This window comes from Rhinolophus ferrumequinum, chromosome X (assembly GCF_004115265.2).
Source record: "Rhinolophus ferrumequinum isolate MPI-CBG mRhiFer1 chromosome X, mRhiFer1_v1.p, whole genome shotgun sequence".
In the NCBI taxonomy this organism is placed as follows: Eukaryota; Metazoa; Chordata; class Mammalia; order Chiroptera; family Rhinolophidae; genus Rhinolophus; species Rhinolophus ferrumequinum.
In genome coordinates, this window is record NC_046284.1 from 61,594,608 (window position 1) to 61,614,499 (window position 19,892).

A 19,892-nucleotide genomic window follows, 5' to 3' on the forward strand; every position below is an offset into this window, starting at 1 on the left:
AAATGGCCTCGATTGATTTTTTAAACATGTTAACCTATCTGGCATACTTTGAATAAACCCTATGTAGTTTTTGTTTTTAAGATTTTTATTTAAAAATATAGCTAACATATAACATTATATCAGTTTTAGGTGTACCCCATAATTATTCAACATTTATATACCTAAGGAAGTGATCACCATGATAAATCCAGCAAGCACCTGACACTGTACCATGCTGTCACAATGTTATTGACTATACTCCCTATGTTGTATATTACATCCCCATGACTTATTAGTTTTATGTTATCATTTTTACATATTTTGTATTCAATGTTCTAATATTTTGTTACAGATATTTCCATTTAATTCCTTGGCAGAGATTGACATACACTTTTCCTATTTTGAAAATGTTGGCATGTTTTGGCATTTGGGGTATTTTGACCTCATAAAAATTTGTAAGAAAATAGAAACAGATTAATAGATGCAGAGAACAAACTGATAGTTACAAAACGGGAGGGAGGCTGAGGGACTAGGTGAAACAAGTGAAGGGATTAAGAAGTACATATTGGTAGTTATGAAATAGTCATGGGGATTTAAAGTGGAGTACGGAGAATATAGTCAATAATATTGTAAAACTATGTATAATGTCAGGTTGGCACTAGACTTATCAGGAGGATCACTTCATAAATTATATAAATGTCTAACCACTACTCTGTACCCCTGAAACTAATATAAAATAATATTGAATGTCAACTATAATTGGAAAAAATAGTCACAGGGATGTAAGGTACAGCATAGGGAATATAGTCAATAATATTGTAATAACTATGTAGTGTCAGATGAGTAATAGACTTACGGGGTGATCACTTTGTGAAGTATATAATTGTTTAAGCCCTATGTTGTTTTGTACACCTGAAACTAATATAATATTGTATGTCAATGATAATTGGAAAAAGATAATTTTTTTAAATGTTAAAAATTAAAATGCTCCCTCTTTTGTTATAATTTTGTGGAACAATTTGTGAATGAATACTGTAATTTCTGTATTAAAAATTTAATACAATTCTACAATGCAACAGTCTGGACTTGGAATTAACTGTGTGGGAAAGTTTTTAATAAGGAAAATAATTACTCTTAATAAAGTCAGGGCTTTGGAAATTCTCTGTATTTCTATCAGCTTTAGTAAGTTTCATTTTTCACAGTTGCTCATAATATCTTATTGAAATGTGTAGGGTCTCTGGTTATGTCTCATTTCCAGATTTGTAATTTGTAATTTGTAACTCATTTGTAATTTGTAACTCATTTGTAATTTGTAACTCATTTAGAAATTTTTATGAGCTTTAATCTTGTATGCATTGCATTGCATTAATGTTCTTTGGCTATCTGTTATACACTGAATGTTTGTATTCTCCAAAATTCATCTGTTGAAGCATTAATCCCCAGTGTGATTGAATTTGAATATGGGGTTTCTAAGAAAATAATTAAGGTTAAATAAGATCATAAGGGTGGGACCCTGATCCAATAGGATTAGTGTCCTTGTAAGAAAAGGCACCAGAGTTTGTTCTCTCTCTCTACTCACGTGCACAAGGAGGTAATGTAAGCACATAGTGAGAAGGCAGCTGTCTTCAAGCCAGGAAGAGATCCCTCATAAAAAAATCAAACCCTGCTGGACCTTAATCTTGGAGTTCCCGCCTGTAGAATTGTGAGAAAATAAATTTCTGTTGTTTAGTCCATGCAGTATGTAATATTTTGTTATGGTAGCCTGAACAGACTAAGACATTGTCATAAAAATTACTACAAATTAAGCACCTTTAAATAGCACACATTTATTATTTCACACTTCTTTAGATCAGAAGTCTGGGTAGACTTTACTGTTTGTTTGTTTTTTTATTTATTTATTCCTGGTGTCATAAGGCTAAAATTAGAGATAGAGCATCCTTGTCATGTACCAGTAGCAATACAAGATCTAATATATATCTTAGTGTCAAGAGGGGGATTACACTGCAACAAATATATAAAAAAGGGAGAACAGCTTTGTATCTAGGGTTTGAGCAGAAGCTGGATAATTTTTGAGGAGTATATTAGAAAATGTCTAAATTTCTTTGAGCAGATTGTCAAACTGTTTTCCAAATTAATTTTATTTATTATTAGATATTCCTACCAGAAAAAGCTGAGGACTCTTGTCGGTCCTCTATAATTGTTATGATGTATTTAAAATATGGTTTCACACTTTCTGAAACTTGCTGGATCTCATTGGATACTTCACTTTGGTGCTATGTCTTCAAAGGAAGATTTTGTTTGTTAGTTTTGCCAGTTCGTATGGTCTTCCTGCTCAATCACCTAAGTCCAGTGTCTTTGCACTCACCTGTGAATTGCTCATGTAATGACATTTCAGAGCACACTAAAAAGTGTAAAAAAAAACTGCTTGTAGACACTAATCATTCATTAATACTATGTAGGGAACTAAGTTACTTACAGTGAAATTAGTTACAATATAATATTAGGGTTTCTGATATGTAACATTTGGATATATACATATATATGTATATATATTGTATATATACATTTTTTTCTATATATATATATATATATATATATATATATATATATATATATATATATTTGCTTAAACGTCTTTGGAACAATTTTTATTTGATATTAACCATAGAAAAAAATGTAAAACATGTGACACTGGCACTTTAAAGTCACACATTTAAGAGGAAAAGAAAATGTTCAGTAAGATTTCAGAGCACTTGCCCTCAAGTTGTTAAAATATTAATAAATGTGTAATGAGATCTGTAACAGTGTGGTAGAGAGTATGTCTTTCTTGCAGTTGGAAAGTTTTATTTAGAAGGATTTAAAGTCATACAATATTAATGTTTGTGGTTGTGGAATCAGTTAAGGATTTTATCATAGAGATTACTTTTCATAATCAGCTACATACATAATCCAAATAATCAGAAACTATCCTTTTTCATCAGATCAGTCAAAATGAGAAGACAATTCTGACCAAGTCATAAATAATAAATCCTGTGAGTTATTCCAAATCCATTGTTTAAACATAAAAAATATTTGGCTACCATTAATGTTATTTACCAGAAAACGATTGTTATTAGCACTCTCAATTCCTGGAGATAAGAAAAAAAAACACTAATGGTTGGATTTATTTTTATTTTCCAAAACTTTCAATGCGTTTCAAAAGTCTGTCATTCCAGTAGCCAAAAATCATCTAGAAAAATGGAAATTCTCTTCCAAATAAGTCTATCCTTATGTTATATTGAAAAATGTTGTATCAAAGATTTGGAACACTGTCTTAATTTGATAGTTAACATTTACTATATATGCATCATATTTCTGTTCCAATATTAAAACTCCTTGAGAGCAAAAAATGTATTTTTCACTTGTTTTCCTTTAGTTAGCACTGGAAAAAACATGAAGTTTATTATTTACTCTAAAAATAGCACTGGATTTGCTATATACTAAAAGAAAAAAATCACTCCATACTCGTAAAAGTGTATTCTGCTAGGAAACCATAATCACAGGTAAAGATGTAGTACAACTGTTGAAATTATTAAAAACTTATCTTGATATTATATAGATCTGATGGCAATTTAAATCTGTTGAATCTAAGAAGAGATGCCTCTTACACACGAATAGTAATGGCTAATTAACACATGCTAGTGCCAGGCAAAATGTTAAGCACATTTCAGGTATATTTTACTTAATCCCCTTAAATATTTATAAGGCAGATATAACTGTTATCCCGTTTTACAAATTTAAACACTGCAGCAGAGGATATGTAACTTTTACAACTCTTTTGGCCAGTAAATGGCAGAAACCTATTTCAAATCTAGATGACTTTTCTGACTTCGCAGTGCTGCATTTTTAATCTCTATACTGTACAGCCTCCTCAGTTGTATAATACACTAAATAAGAAGAACTCAGATCATACACGTGGACTAATTAGAAAGAATTTAGGTATTATACACTAGCACAATAACCCAATTCCTCAAGTGCAAAGTCTACTCAACATTTTGTCGCAGATCTGAAGCAGAAGAAACTTATTATTTAGTCCTCCATTAAATATTGACTATAATTTAGTATGCTATTAAGATAATATCCAATATTAATTTACTATCCTATTAAAATAATACCTTTTTTAATAGAAAAAGGAATGCAGTTTCTTTGAGATTCTATAGTCCAAGGATCAGCTTTAACTCTGAGAAAACATAACTCAATAACATGCTTTGCAAGTTTCAACTGCCTGTGTGCAACTTGGAGATATTCATCCCATTCTACTTGAGATTCCAACTGCAAACTCTTGACATCTGTTTCCCTGTAACCACAAAGAAAATGTACCCACGTATTCATATAAACAATTTGAAGCACAGCATAAATTATCACAGAGAGCATAAGCTGCAACTGAAGCAGTGACATCTGTAAGAGTATGATATACAAAAATTAATTCTGATTTCCCAAGAGAATTTTACTATTTTATTACTATCATTTATTTTCAAAGTATTTCACATGGATTAATTTAAAACAGTTTTCACAAACTGTCACTGAAGCTGACAAGACAACTCCAAAGAACATGAGAATCATTCCAAATTTAAGGCATTAAAATATAGTTATCAACCCTAAAGACTCCACCAAAAAGCTATTAGAAACAATCAACGTATACAGTAAAATTGCCAGCTACAAAAATGAACGTACAAAAGTCCATTGCATTCCTATATACTAACAATGAAATCTCAGGAAAAAAAAGTTCCTTTTGCAATTGCAGCAAAAAAAATAAAATACCTAGGAATAAACTTAACCAAGGATGTGAAAGACATATATGCTAAAAGCTACAAGATATTTTTAAAATAAATTGAAGAAGACACAAAGAAATGGAAAGACATACCATGCTCATGGATTGGAAGAATCAACACAGTTAAAATGGCCATATTACCCAAAGCAATATACAGATTTAATGCAATCCCCATCAAAATCCCAATGGCATTTTTTAAAGAAATAGAACAAAACATCATCAGATTTGTAGGGAACCACAAAAGACCCCAAATAGCCAGAGCAATCTTAAGAAAAAAGAACAATGCTGGAGGTATCACACTCCCTGACTTTAGCTTGTACTACAGGGCAACGATAATCAAAACAGCATGGTATTGGCAGAAAAACAGACATGTAGACCAATGGAATAGAATTAAGAACTCAGAAATAAACCCACATAAATATGTACAGATAATTTTGGACAAAGAATCTAAAAACATACAATGGAGAAAAGACAGCGTCTTCAATAAATGGTGCTGGGAGAATTGGATAGCCACGTGCAAAAGAATGAAACTGGACGGCTATCTGTCACCATGTACCAAAATTAATTCAAAATGGAGCAAAGACTTAAGCATAAGACCTGAAACAATAAACTGCATAGAAGAAAACATAGGTACTAATCTTATGGACCTTGGGTGCAAAGAGCGTTTTATGAATTTGACTCCAAAGGCAAGGGAAGTAAAAGCTAAAATAAATGAATGGGATTACATCAAATTTAAAAGCTTCTGCACAGCAAAAGAAACCATCAAAAAAATAAAGAGGCAACCAACTGAATAGGAGATTATTTTTGCAAACAGTGCCTCTGGTAAGGGGTTAAAATAAAAAAATATACAAGGAACTCATGCAACTCAACAAAAACAAAACAAAACAAACAAACAAACAAAAAAACAATTGAAAAATGGGCAGAGGACCTGAAGAGACATTTCTCCAAAGAAGACATACAAATGGCAAATAGACATATGAAAAAATGCTCAACATCACTAATCATCAGAGAAATGCAAATAAAAACCACAATGAGAGATCATCTCACCCCAGTCAGAATGGCTATCATCAGCAAGACAAACGGTAACAAGTGTTGAAGAGGCTGCGGAGGAAAAGGAACCCTCATACACTGTTGGTGGGAATGCAGACTGGTGCAGCCGCCATGGCAGGCAGTGTGGAGGTGCCTCAAAAAATAACGAAGAGAATTACCGTATGACCCAGCCATCCCTCTCCTGGGTATCTACCAAAAAAAATCTCAAAACATTTATCCATAAAGACACGTGTGCTCCAATTTTCATTGCAGCTTTATTTACGGTGGCCAAGACATGGAAACAACCAAAATGTCCTTCGATAGATGAATGGATAAAGAAGTTGTGGTATATATACACAATGGAATACTATTTGGCGGTAAGAAAAGATGAAATAGGACCATTTGTGACAACATTGATGGATCTTGAGAGTATAATGCTAAGTGAAATAAGTCAGACAGAAAAAGCAGAGAACCATATGATTTCACTGATATGTGGTATATAAACCAAAAACAACAAAAGAACAAGACAAACAAATGAAGAAACAAAAACTCAGAGACACAGAAAATAGTTTAGTGGTTACCAGAGGGTAAGGGGGTACGAGGGTGGTAGATGAGGGTAAAGGGGATCAAATATATGGTGATGGAAGGAGAACTGACTCTGGGTGGTGAACACGCAATGGGATTTATAGATGATGTAATACAGAATTGTACACCTGAAATCTATGTAACTTTACTAACAATTGTCACCCTAATAAACTTTAATTAAATATATATATATATATATATATATATATATATATATATATATATATATATACAGTTTTCACACTTAAGTGAGGCCTAATTAAATTGAAATAAAATATGTCGTGGAAAGAGTTAACTAATATTATCCTTCGATTTAGCTAATGTTTCAACTGTATGCTTGTCTTACATATCTATATTAAGTCTAAAAAGTCTTTCATTTGGTAAAAAGAAGCAACTGTGGGATTCACAAATGACAACACTAGCGATAGCAGAATTTTTAAATTCAGCTAACACAAGAAGTAATTAAAAATAAAGTTATAAAACTTAAGAAAGACAATCTGAGTTCCCTTAAATATGGCTAGGTAGATTCTATATGACATGTATCACTGGGAAGTAAAATTATTCACCAGAAGGTTCAGGATTAACTGTACATTGAAGCTCATTTGAAGAAAAAGCCTGTGTTAGGGAGGGGTTGAGGCTGGGAGTGGCATATGATCCAGAGAAAACACATGAAGAATTCTGATACCATCTTTTAACATTGTGATTTAGATCCATTATGGGAATAAGCATAAGTTCACTTATGTCAAAAACAATTAGACAAGGCTTGAAAGAAATCACATTCTTGGATAGATTTCTCAAATATCAGGACTCCCAGCAGTGGTGCTATAGTTCTTTAAGTTCTGATTCCACACTCTCAGATGTGCCATTATCACAACATTGACATAGTTATAATACTGGTATACTGGATAGAGTAAGAAAAGCTCATTAAAATTATAAAAACTGGTTGACATTTCCTCAAATTTAAAATGCAGTGTACTGTTATTGGTTTTATACAAATGCAAGACCACTTTATTGGACAGGTGAGATAACAAGGATTTGAGGCTATTAACCCTACAGTCTTACAAATTATCTTAAGTGTCATAATCTAGATTGTTTTAATTACAGAAATAATGCCCATTGCCGTGGAAACAACAGATTCTCCAACTCTATTAGAATGCTCAGTGTGAACTGGTGTGCAGAGGGAAATCTCCTACGGGCACCACAAGCTGAGCAGTGGTGAGGCTGAAATGATACAGAGCAGGAAAAGAAGGTCAATATAGAGAAGACGATAGAGAGAGCCATGTGAATGATAGAGATTATAAGAGATATGGGGTATTATCTTTATAGTCAAAATTTGAATAGAAGGAACAATACATAGAGGAAAAGGTCAGTAACAGGTGTTATAAAACTCCTTTAAGAAATTTTAAAGATCAACATATTTTTCTAAGGTTTCTGGCAGAGGCATTTGTAAGTTCTTTCATAAGGTAGAGCAAGCTCGGAAGTTTGGCCAAGCAGATGAACAAAGCCTGCTCCTTTGGTACGTAGGAGAGAGGACACGTTAAAAAACACGCCACTCATTGACTAATTGTCCCATACACATCATGTCCGGTTTTAAAATTGCTTGATTTAATGGCTTTTCAGAAAAATCTTAGCAGTCATTTCGCATATTTAAGGTTCTTGAAAATTCTGGACTGTTTACTCAGCGGGAGTGATTATGTCCCTATTCCTTCCAGCTGCACATATGCTGCCATTGTTCTGGAAGTTCCAGCCATTCACAAGGCCCAGATTGTCTTATTAGATAATTAAACCAGGCTTACAGGACATATGGAACTTAGATGGATTTAGAACTTGCAGCTAGAACTCTAGAATTCTATGTCAGCTCAACACTTATCCAAGTAATTTATTTAACTTTGCATGAATGTATCCCCACAAAAGGAAACTAAATATTTTAGATCCCACATAAAATCTGTAGAAGGTTTTTACTCAAGTATTATATCCTCAAACTACCACACATGTGCATGTGTGTGTGTGCACGCACACATACGAGGTCAGACAAGTAAGTTCTCAAACTCATCCTAGAAAAAGTGCTACATCCCTCATTGCTGAATATCACTACGGTCACCTTCGAAGTACTCCCCTTGGGAAGCTATGAACCGTGCCAGCTCCTAGTCCACCCTTCAAAGCAATTTTGGAACTCTTTTTCTTGAATGGCCATCAGAGCTGTCATCGTATTACCCTTGATGTTTTTCCTTTCAATATTTCCTTTATCTTTGAGTAAAGAAAGAAGTCATTGGAGGCCAGATCAGGTGAGTAGGGAGGGTGTTCCAATACAGTTATCTGTTTACTGGCTAAAAACTCCCTCCCAGACAGTGCCGTGGAAGCTGGTGCATTGTCGTGATGCAAGAGCCATGAATTGTTGGCAAAAAGTTCAGGTCATCTAACTTTTTCACACAGCCTTTTCAGCACTTCCAAATTGTAAACTTGGTTAACTGTTTGTCCAGTTGGTACAAATTCATAATGAATAATCCCTCTGATATCAAAAAAAGGTTAGCAACATTGTTGCAACAAGTTTGCAAGCATAAAATTGTCACACACGCACACACACACACACACACACACACACACACACACAATGGGTACTGTGACAAGAGATTCTCAACCTCCTGGGATTTTTGGAATAATCTTAAATATTTTTTTTCAACAATTGTTATTTGATTACCTCAGATTGTGCTTTTTACATCTCAAGAAATCTTTCTGAACAATAATTATAGTCAACAATTCCACTAATCAGCTTCAATTTAGATTTAACTTTAAACTGTTCTGGTTTACGTTGTCTTTTTCTATCTTGAGACCTTTCTCCTGATTTAATTTTAAGTACAGTATTCTGTAATTTCCTCCAAGTGAGTTATTGAGTGAGTTCATATTTAAGCCTTATGGAAACTGTAATGGTTTATTTTATATGTCAAGTTGATCGGGACACAGGATAACCAAAGGTTTTGTCAAATATTGTTCTAGGTGTGTCTGTGAGAGTGCTTCTGTATGAGAATAATATTTCAATTGGTACACTAATAAAGCAGATTACCTTCCCTAATGTGGATAGGCCTCATGCAGTCAATTGAAAGCCTGAATAGAACAAAACACTAACCTTTCTGTGAGTAAGAGGGCACTCCTTTTGCTTTACTGCCTTAAAGCTGGGACATTGGTTTCTTCCAGTGTTCAGACTATGAGTGAAATATTGCTTCTTTCTAGATACTAAGAATGTCCACGTTTAGACTGGAACCATACCATCAGCTCTCCTGATTCTCAAGCCTTCAGACTCAGACTGGAACTATGCCATTGGCTTGCTTGAATAATATACATACATATACATATATATGTATACACACACACACATAATTAGATATTAAACATAAATATATAATTATATACAATTTAGTTATGTACAGATATATACATACACACATGTTATTATTAGGGTGGTGCAAAGGTAATTACGGTTTTTACAATTATCTTTAACATTTTTAAAATGCAATTACTTTTGCACCAACCTAATAGTTATGTTTACCTGGAGAAATCTGACTAATACAGATTTTGGTACCAAGAGTGGTTTTAGAGGAACAGAATTTTAAGGATGAGTTTTCTAAATTGGTTCTGAGGTTTCTGGAGTTGGCTTTCTAATCTAATTAGATTCAATGATGCTAATGACTCTATTTGCAGTAGTCAAGAGAGCACTGATAGTCCATGGCATGATCTGGCAATACGGACACGTGAAATATCACCATTGGATACTCCAATTGACCATTTGTAGGGAGCGAGGAACTAGGTAACTGGACATACAGTACTTTTTCTCGCCATAAAGGTTTTGTTTTATGTTTGCTTTAACAAGTTTAATTGAGGTAAAGTGTATTTATATACTGGACTGCATTTATTTATTTGTTTATTTATTTATTTTTCAGACAGAAAAAAATTGAGAACCACATGATTTCACTGATACGTGGTATATAAAACTGAAAACAACAAAGGAACAAGACAAACCAATGAAGAAACAAAAACTTGCAGACACAGACAATAGTTTAGTGGTTACCAGAGGGTAAGGAGGGAGGGAGGTGGTAGATGAGGATAAAAGGGATCAAATATACGATGATGGAAGGAGAACTGGTGGTGAACACAGAATGTGATATATTTATTTATTTTTTTAACCATAACTATAATAATTGTTCATTGGATACACATTGCCCTACTTTGCTTTGCTTCTCTTTCCCCATGCCAGGCAAACATTTTATTTTGTGTGTTTTTTTTAACTTTTAAAAATTATTTTTTTTTCAGTTACAGTTGACATTCAATATTATTTTATATTAGTTTCAGGTGTACAGCATAGTGGTTAGACATTTAGATAATTTATGCTGTGATCTCTCCAGCTAGTCTAGTACCAGGTGAAGGTATTAAGAAATACAATCGGTAGTTACAAAGTAGTCACTGGACTGCACTCTTATTTATTTTTTTATTGAAGTATAGTTGACTTACAGTATTATGTTAATTTCAGTTGTACAACACTTATATATCTTATGGTGTGATCACCACAATATCTACTAACCATCGTTCACTGTACAAAGTTATGATATTATTAACTATATTCATTTTGCTGTACTTTAAAAACTTCTCAAACTAGTGAATATAATGAGATGAGCTGGTTGGTTCCCATGTCACTAGACAAAGTGGGGAAAGAAAATGATGAGCTCAGGGATTCAAATTCCCAGCTCAAACTGCATAAATAACCGGAAAGCTTCATGTGTGCCCAGAAGGAGATCCTTGGATCCGATAGCCATTGGGCAGAATGGCATGTTTTAACAGGATGAATTACAACACAATTTTAACTCCTAGCTTTGTAGGATGTCTACTGTTAAAGCGAAGAACTTAACTAGGAAGGAATCAGATTCTGAAAGTAGGAATGGGAATGTGTGTGAAGACCTTGATGAAGCTGGGAACACTGAACCCCTAAATTCTGAGTTTCCTTTGCCAATAGAAGTGCCCTCTCCATTCCCAACAGAAAAAAAGCTTCTCCACTTGCAGTGGAAGCAATCTCTATCCCCACTGAAAGCAGCCTCCCCACCATCTCGAAGGGGATTAACCATGCATTGTCTGGGGAAATTTTAATGGCCTCCCCTGAGGCAGTTGCCATCCAAGATCATGCTGATTCTTCTTAGTACCCACACCCAGCACTGCTCTTCACTTCTAAGCCTATATCTGAACTCAAGTTCCAGCAGACTCATAAAGGTGAGGTACAAAGTATGACCCATGAGGAGGTACACCATATTCCAAAAGAACTACTTGTGTTTTTTAATTTGTACAGACACAAATCGAGGGAATATATATAGAAATGGTAATTAAAGGTGTGAGATAACGGTGGAAGGAACATAATGTTATATTAGGTTGAATTTATTGATATGGGTAAACTAAGCAGAGGTACTGCATTTAATGTTGCAGCTTGGGGAGTTAAAATGAGCTCTAATACTTTGGTTGTTTGCCAGAAATATGGACCAAAAAGTGGCCCATAATGAGTTAGAAATACCATACTTCCCTTGGTTTCATGTAGAGAAAGGGGCTCAAAGGCTTTAGGAGATTGTAATGTTAGAGTGGATTTGCCATTTAAAATCTACTCACTGCCCTGGAAGGGTATGGAAAACATACAATTCACTAAAACTGTGACAAACAATTTTGTGTGGATCCTCTGGCATCCTTGAAGATCTCCATAATTATTCTTCTCTGTAGGCCAGAACTTATAGTGGGAACTGTTGTCAATGAATTGGGAAACATAAATGCAACAAGAGGAATTCAATCCTGGGGTGGCAGAGGCCAAGTGGAAGCACTCAACTGCCAGAGGCAAAGTGGGCATGGTTACCATAATGGACAGCAGAGTCAGAGCAGAAATCAGAACAGTCCTACTCGTGTAGACATATGGCATTGGCAAATTGGTAAGGTGTCCTACAATTAAATTAGATAGGAAGTCTATTCAATTCTTACTTGATCTGTATAAACAGAAAACTTCTAGATCAAGAGAACAAAAGTGTAACCTGAATCATAGGAAGCGAGTCATGACGTATCAATTAATTCTCAGACTTCAGCTTCTTTACAGACCTATAACCCCTTGAATGAAGGAGAGACTGTGTCCCCTTGAAGACGGACCTAGGTACACTGCCAAAAATTTACAGTGTAATCTATATCCCAGCCTTCCTCAAAAGGACCTCCAGGCTTTTACCAAGGTCACTATGCACTGGGGAAAAAGAAACAATCAGAAATTTCAGGGACTACTAGACACTGACTGAACTGACACGAATTTCAAGAATTCCACATCCCTGTGGCCCACCAGTCAGAATAGGGGCTTATGAAGGTCGGGATAGCAGTGTAGTTTTAGCTCTGTTCTGTCTCATGGTGGACCCAGCATGTCTCTGAACCAATCCTGTAGTGATTTCCCCAGTTTCAGAACGTATAATTGGAATAGGTATGCTCAACACTTAGCAAAATCCCCACATTAGTTACCTGACCTGTGGAGTGAGAGTTATTATGGTGTGAAAGGCCAGTTGGGAGCCACTAGAACTGCTTCCACCTAAACAAACAAACAAACAAACAAAATAGTAAACCAAAAGCAAAACTGCTTAGTGCCATCATTAAGAAGTTGAAGGACACAGGGCTGGTTATTCACATCATAGTCCCATCCACCTTACCTATTTGGCCTGTAGAGAAGAAAGATGGACCCTGGGGAATGACAGTGGATTATCACAAGCTTGACCAGGTAATAACTCTAATTTCAGCTGCTGTACCAAATGTTGTCTTATTGCTTGAGCAGATTAGCACATCCCCTCATACTGATATGCAGCTATGGATCTTTCAAAGGCTTTTTCTCCATACTTGCTGATGAAGATGACCAGAAGCAGTTTTCTTTCGGCTCGCAAGGCCAAAAATATACCTTTACTGTCCTACCTCAGGGGTATATCAACTCTCTGTTACTATGCCATTATTTAGTTCACACAGTGATTATTTAGTTAATCACCTTTCCCTTCTGATAAAATTATGCTGATTGGACCTAGTAAACAAAAAATAGCAACTTACTTATTGACAAGACATTTGCTTGTCAGAGGGTTGACAATAAATCTAGCAAAAATTTAGAGGCCTTCTATCTCAGTGAAATTTATAAGGGTTCCGTGTTTTGGGGCTTGTTGAAATATCCCTTCTAAGGGGAAGTTTAAGTTGTTGCATCTGGCTCCTCCAGGAACCGAAAAAGAGTCACAAGGCTGAGTGGACCTCTTTGGATTTTAGAGGCAACGTATTTCACATTTGAGTACTGTGTTTCCCCGAAAATAAGACCTACCCGGACAATCAGCTCTAATGCGTCATTTGGAGCAAAAATTAATATAAGACCCAGTCTTATTTTACTATAATGTAAGACTGGGTCTTTAAAATAAAATAAAATAAAATAAAATAAAATAAAATAAAATAAAATAAAATAAAATAAAATAAAATAAAATAAAATAAAAAATAAAATAAAATTGGGTCTTATATTAATTTTTGCTCCAAAAGACACATTAGAGCTGATTGCCCGGCTAGGTATTATTTTTGGGGAAACATAGTATGTTATTCTTGTCCATGTACCAGGCAACCCAAAACACTTCTAGTTTTGAATGGGGTCCAGAAGAAGGGAAGGCTTTGCAACAGGTCCAGGGTGCTGTGCAAGCTACTCCATTACTTGGCCCATATAATCTAGCAGATCCAATGGTGCTTGAAATGTCAGTGGCAGACAGGGATGCTGTTTGAAGCCTTTGGCAGGCCCCTAGAGGTGAAGCTCAGCGCAGGCCCTTAACGGATCTTGCAGCAAAGCTGTGCCATCCTCTGTAGGTAGCTACTCTTCTTTTGCAGAAACTACTCTTTACCTGCAACTGGGTCTTAATAGAGACTAAACACTTAACCGTGAGTCACTAAGATACCAGATGACCTGAGCTTCCCCTCATGAACTGGGTGTAATCTGATCCACCGAGTCATACAATTGGGCACGCACAGCCGTATTCCATCATCAAATGGAGGTGGTATATAGGTGACTGGGCCAGAGCAGTCTCTCAAGACACTAATTACATGAAAAAGTGGACCAAATGCCCATGGTCCTCACTCCTGCTACACTCTATTTTCTCTCACCCAGCCTGCACCTATGGCCTCATGGGGAGTTAGCCCCCTACCATCAGTTGACAGAGGAACAGGAAACTCAGGCCTGGTTTACAGATTGTTCTGCATGAAATGAAAGCACCACCCAAAAGTGGACAGCTACAGCACTACAAACCCTTCCTGGAATATCCTTGAAGGACAGTGGTGAAGGGAAATCATTCCAGTGGATAGAATTTTGAGTAGTGTGCTTCATTGTTCACTTTTCTTGGAAGCAGAAATGACCAGATGTGTAATTATATACTGATTCATGGGCTATGGCCAATGGTTGGGCTGGATGGTCAGGGACTGGAAAGGAACCTGATTGGAAAATTGGTGACAAAGAATTTTGAGGAGAGATATGTGGATCAATGTCTCTGAATGGGAAAACAATGTGAAGATAATTGTGTCCCTGTGAATGCTCATCAAAAGGTTACCTCATTAGAGGAGAATTTTAATAATCAAGTGGATAGGATGAACCATTGTGTGGGTACCAGTCAGCCTCTTTCCCAGTCACCCCTGTCATCACCCAATGGGCTCATGGACAAAGTGGCCATGGTGGCAGAAATGGAGATTATGCATGAGTTCAGCACGTGGACTTCCACTCACCAAGGTCGACCTGGCTACAGCCACTGCTGAGGGCACAATCTGCCAGCTGCTTAAACCAACACTGAGTCCCCTGTGTGATACCAATCCCCCAGCTGATCAGCCTGCTACCTGTGCCACGTTGATTGCATTGGACTACTTCCATCATGGAAAGGGTAGTGTCTTGTTCTTATCAGAACAGACGCTTTCTCTGAATATGGATTTGCCTTCCCTGCATACAGTGCTTCTGCCAAATGATCTGTGGATTTATTTACAGAATGCTGTGTCCACCATCAAGGCATTCTACTCAGGATTGTATTTGATTAAGGAACTCACTTTACAGCAAATGAAGTGTGGCAATGGGCCCGTGCTCATAGAATTCACTGCTCTTACCATGTTTTCCACCAATTTGAAGGAGCTGGCTTGAGAGAACAGTGGAATGGCCTTTAGAAGACTAACACTACCATCTAAGTGGAAATACTTTTCAGGGCTGGGGCAAGATTGTCCAGAAGGTTATACATGCTATGAATCACATCTAATATATGGTGCTGTTTCTCTCATAGCCATGATTCATGGGTCCAGGAATCAAGGGGTGGAAATAGCACCACTCACTGTTATCCCTTTGTAACCTACTAGCAAATTTTTTTGCTTTCTTTGCCCGAGAGCTTATGCTCCTCTGGACTAGTGGTTTTAGTTCCAAAAGGGAAAATGCTTGAGACGCATCTTGAGATGCAATAATGATGTCATTGAACTAGAAGTTAAGACTACTTCCCATCCATTTTGGGGCCTGTTTTCCTCTAAATCAACAGGTAAAGTAGGGAGTTACACTGTTGGCTGGAGTGACTGATCCAATCTATCAGGAGGAAATTGGAATACCACTCCACGTGGAGGTCAGAGAGACTGTGTTTAGAACACAGGAGACCCCTTAGCACATCTCTTAATATTACCGTGCCCTGTGATTTAAGATTAAATCAAAATGACAACAGCCCATTCTAAGCAGGACTACAAATGGCCCAGACCCTTCAGGAATGAAGGTTTGGCTCACTCCACCAGGTAAGAGCCACGACTAGCTGAGGTGTTTGCTGAAGGCAAAGGGAATACTAAATAGGTATGGAAGAAGGTAGTTATAAATACCAGCTATTATTACATGACCAGTTACAGAAATGAAGACTGTGATTCTCATGAATATTGTTCATTGTTTTGTTATGATACTTTTGTGTGTAAAAAAAAGACAAAAATAAAACAGTATTTCTTCCCTCTTATTTCCTTAGCATGTATCATAAGATATAGAGAATATTCATAGTATTAAATGCTAATTTTACATCATAGCATTTAAGTTACAGATACCAACGAGAAGAGTAAACTTTACTCAAAGGCTCTACCTTCTTTTCTGGGGAAGGGGTTAGTGAGATTTTGGTCATACACAGGATGGTTGTATCATGTTATGTAGAACTATGACTTCATTATTGTCCTGTTTTGGACATTAACTATAGTTTAGGGAGATGTGTATTGGTGCCAAGTTGACAAGAGTTGGACTTATGATGATTAATTTTATGTCACCTTTACTTGGCCACAGGCTTGCCAGATATTTGGTAAAACATTTTGGGTGTATCTGTGGGGATGTTTCTGAATAAGGTTAACATTTGAATTGGTACACTGAGCAAAGATTATGCTCCTTTATGTGGTGGATCTCTTCCAATCAGTTGACGCCTGAATAAAACAAAAAGCCTGAGTTTCCCATGAGTATGGGGGAACTCCTTTTGCCTCACTGCCTTCAAACTGGGACATTGTTTTTTTCCTGCCTTTAGATTAGAATTGAAACACCAGATCTTCCAAGGTCTTAAGACGTCTGGCTTTTCGACAGAAACTATGCCATTGGTTCTCCTGGTTTTCTGGCCTTTGGACTCCCACTAGAACTATGCCATTGGCTCCCTTAGGTCTCCAGATTTCCCACTGAAGATCTTGGGACATTGCCACCTCCATAACTGTGTGAGACAATTATATATATATACACATAATCTCTATTCTATTTGTTCTGTTTCTCTCGAGAACCCTATTACAGGGACCATTTTTGTTTTGTAACTAGCCATTATCCATTTCCTTTTATTTTGTTAATGGAATTTAGATTTTCCTTGCAGTGATAACCCCTCCTTCTCTTATTTATGTGGTTGTGGTCAACACAACCTCATCTCCCACTGACGAACTGGGCACCAACCCATAATCAAATAATCAAAAACTCACAGTAATTGGTTCAGTAATGTGAACATGACTCAGTTTGGACTGGTTATAGTCATGCTTGGGACTTTTTGTTAGAAGGAGTGAGAAAAAGTGGCTTTCTTTCCACTGAGGTTCTAATTTCTAGTTCCTGAGGTTATCTTGCAACTATAAAAGTCTTTTTGATGCAAACACAGAACCACAATATAGAGATAATAAATAAAATGCTTAATGAAAAATTGTGAGCTCCTCAATCTAGCTATTCTTTAAGTTTATCTTTGAATTTTATAGTTCTATAAACTATTTTGAATGGGTTTCTGTCACTTTTAAGCAAGAAAGTTCTGTTTAGTACAACTTGCACAGCTGAAAACACTACTCTTTACTTTCCATATGAACGCTATCTTGCTTGAGCATAGGTATCTTGCCTTAGTCATTTTCTTTTCATTCTTTAGATATACGCTCATGTTATAACTTACACTTATACAAATGAGAAATTCAATGACAGTATGATTCCTTTTCTTTCATAGTTATTGTACTTTTTCTCTTTGTGGGAGATTAGCAGAGTTTCATTTTTTCCTTTTAGTTTAAATATTTTGTCATCACATGTGTAAGTGTACATCTCTCTTTACACTACTTTCTGGTATTGTATGTGTTCATTTGATATGCAAATGCAATTTTCTAAATGATTTTGGTCGAATATGTGGTGATGGAAGGAGAACTGACTCCAGATGGTGAAAACACAATGAAATATATAGACGACGTATTGTAGAATTGTACACTTGAAACCTATATAATTTTACTAATGAATGCCACCCCAGTAAATTTAATAAAAATTTAAAAAAACAATTATGGTACAAAACTCAGTGATGTTTAGTTTTTGTTGTTTTTTTTTTAATTTATTGCGGTGACAATTGTTACTGAAATTACATAGATTTCAGGTGTACAATTCTGTATTACATCATCTATAAATCCCATTGTGTGTTCACCACCCAGAGTCAGTTCTCCTTCCATCACCATATATTTGATCCCCTTTACCCTCGTCTCCCACCCCCCAACCCCCTTACCCTCTGGTAACCACTAAACTATTGTCTGTGTCTATCAGTTTTTGTTTCTCATTTGTTTGTCTTGTTCTTTTGTTGTTTTTGGTTTATATACCACATATCAGTGAAATCATATGGTTCTCTGCTTTTTCTGTCTGATTTATTTCACTTAGCATTATAATCTCAAAATCCATCCATGTTGTCACAAATGTTCCTATATCATCTTTTCTTACTGCCGAATAGTATTCCATTGTGTATATATACCACAACTTCTTTATCCATTCATCTCTCCAAGGACATTTTGGTTGTTTCCATGTCTTGGCCACAGTAAACAAAGCTGCAATGAACATTGGAGCACATGTGTCTTTATGTATAAATGTTTTCAGAATTTTTGGGTATATACCCAGCAAAGGGATTGCTGGGTCATATGGTAATTCTATTCGTTATTTTTTGAGGAACCTCCACACTGCCTTCCATAACGGCTGCACCAGTCTGTATTCCCACCAACATTGTATAAGGGTTCCTTTTTCTCCACAGCTTCTCCAACACTTGTTACTATTTGTCTTGTTGATGATAGCCATTCTGATTGGGGTGAGGTGATATCTCATTGTGATTTTTATTTGCATTTCTCTGATGATTAGTGATGTTGAGCATTTTTTCATATGTCTATTGGCCATTTGTATGTCCTCTTTGGAGAAATGTCTTTTCAGGTCCTCTGCCCATTTTTCAATTGGGTTGTTTGTTTTTTCGTTGTTGAGTTTCATGAGTTCCTTGTACAATTTTGATATTAGCCCCTTAGCGGAGGCACTGTTTGCAAAAACCTTCTCCCATTCAGTTGGTTGCCTCTTTATTTTGTCGAAGGTTTTTTTTGGCTGTGCAGAAGCTCTTAAGTTTCACATAGTCCCATTCGTTTATTTTAGCTTTTACTTCTGTTGCCTTTGGAGTCAAATTCATAAAATGCTCTTTGAACCCAAGGTCCATAAGTTTAGAACCTATGTTTTCTTCTATGCAGTTTATTGTTTCAGGTCTTATGCTTAAGTCTTTGCTCCATTTTGAATTAATTTTGGTACATGGTGACATATAGCAGTCCAGTTTCATTCTTTTCCACGTGGCTATCCAATTCTCCCAGCACCATTTATTGAAGACACTGTCTTTTCTCCATTGTATGTTTTTAGATTCTTTGTCAAAAATTATCTGTCCATATTTATGTGGGTTTATTTCTGGGTTCTCAGTTCTATTCCATTGGTCTATGTGTCTGTTTTTCTGCCAATACCATGCTGTTTCGATTATTGTAGACCTGTAGTACAAGCTAAAGTCAGGGAGTGTGATACCTCCAGCATTGTTCTTTTTTCTTAAGATTGTTTTGGCTATTCGGGGTCTTTTGTGGTTCCAAACAAATCTGATGATTTTTTGTTCTATTTCTTTAAAAAATGCCATTGCAATTTTGATGGGGATTACATTAAATCTGTATATTGCTTTGGGTA

At 35.9% G+C, this 19,892-nt stretch overlaps 1 pseudogene; it reads left to right on the forward strand.

The window, feature by feature from the left end:
• Positions 1–12,832: 12,832 nt before the first annotated feature.
• LOC117012342 (uncharacterized) lies at positions 12,833–15,782 on the forward strand (annotated as a pseudogene).
• Positions 15,783–19,892: the final 4,110 nt, after the last annotated feature.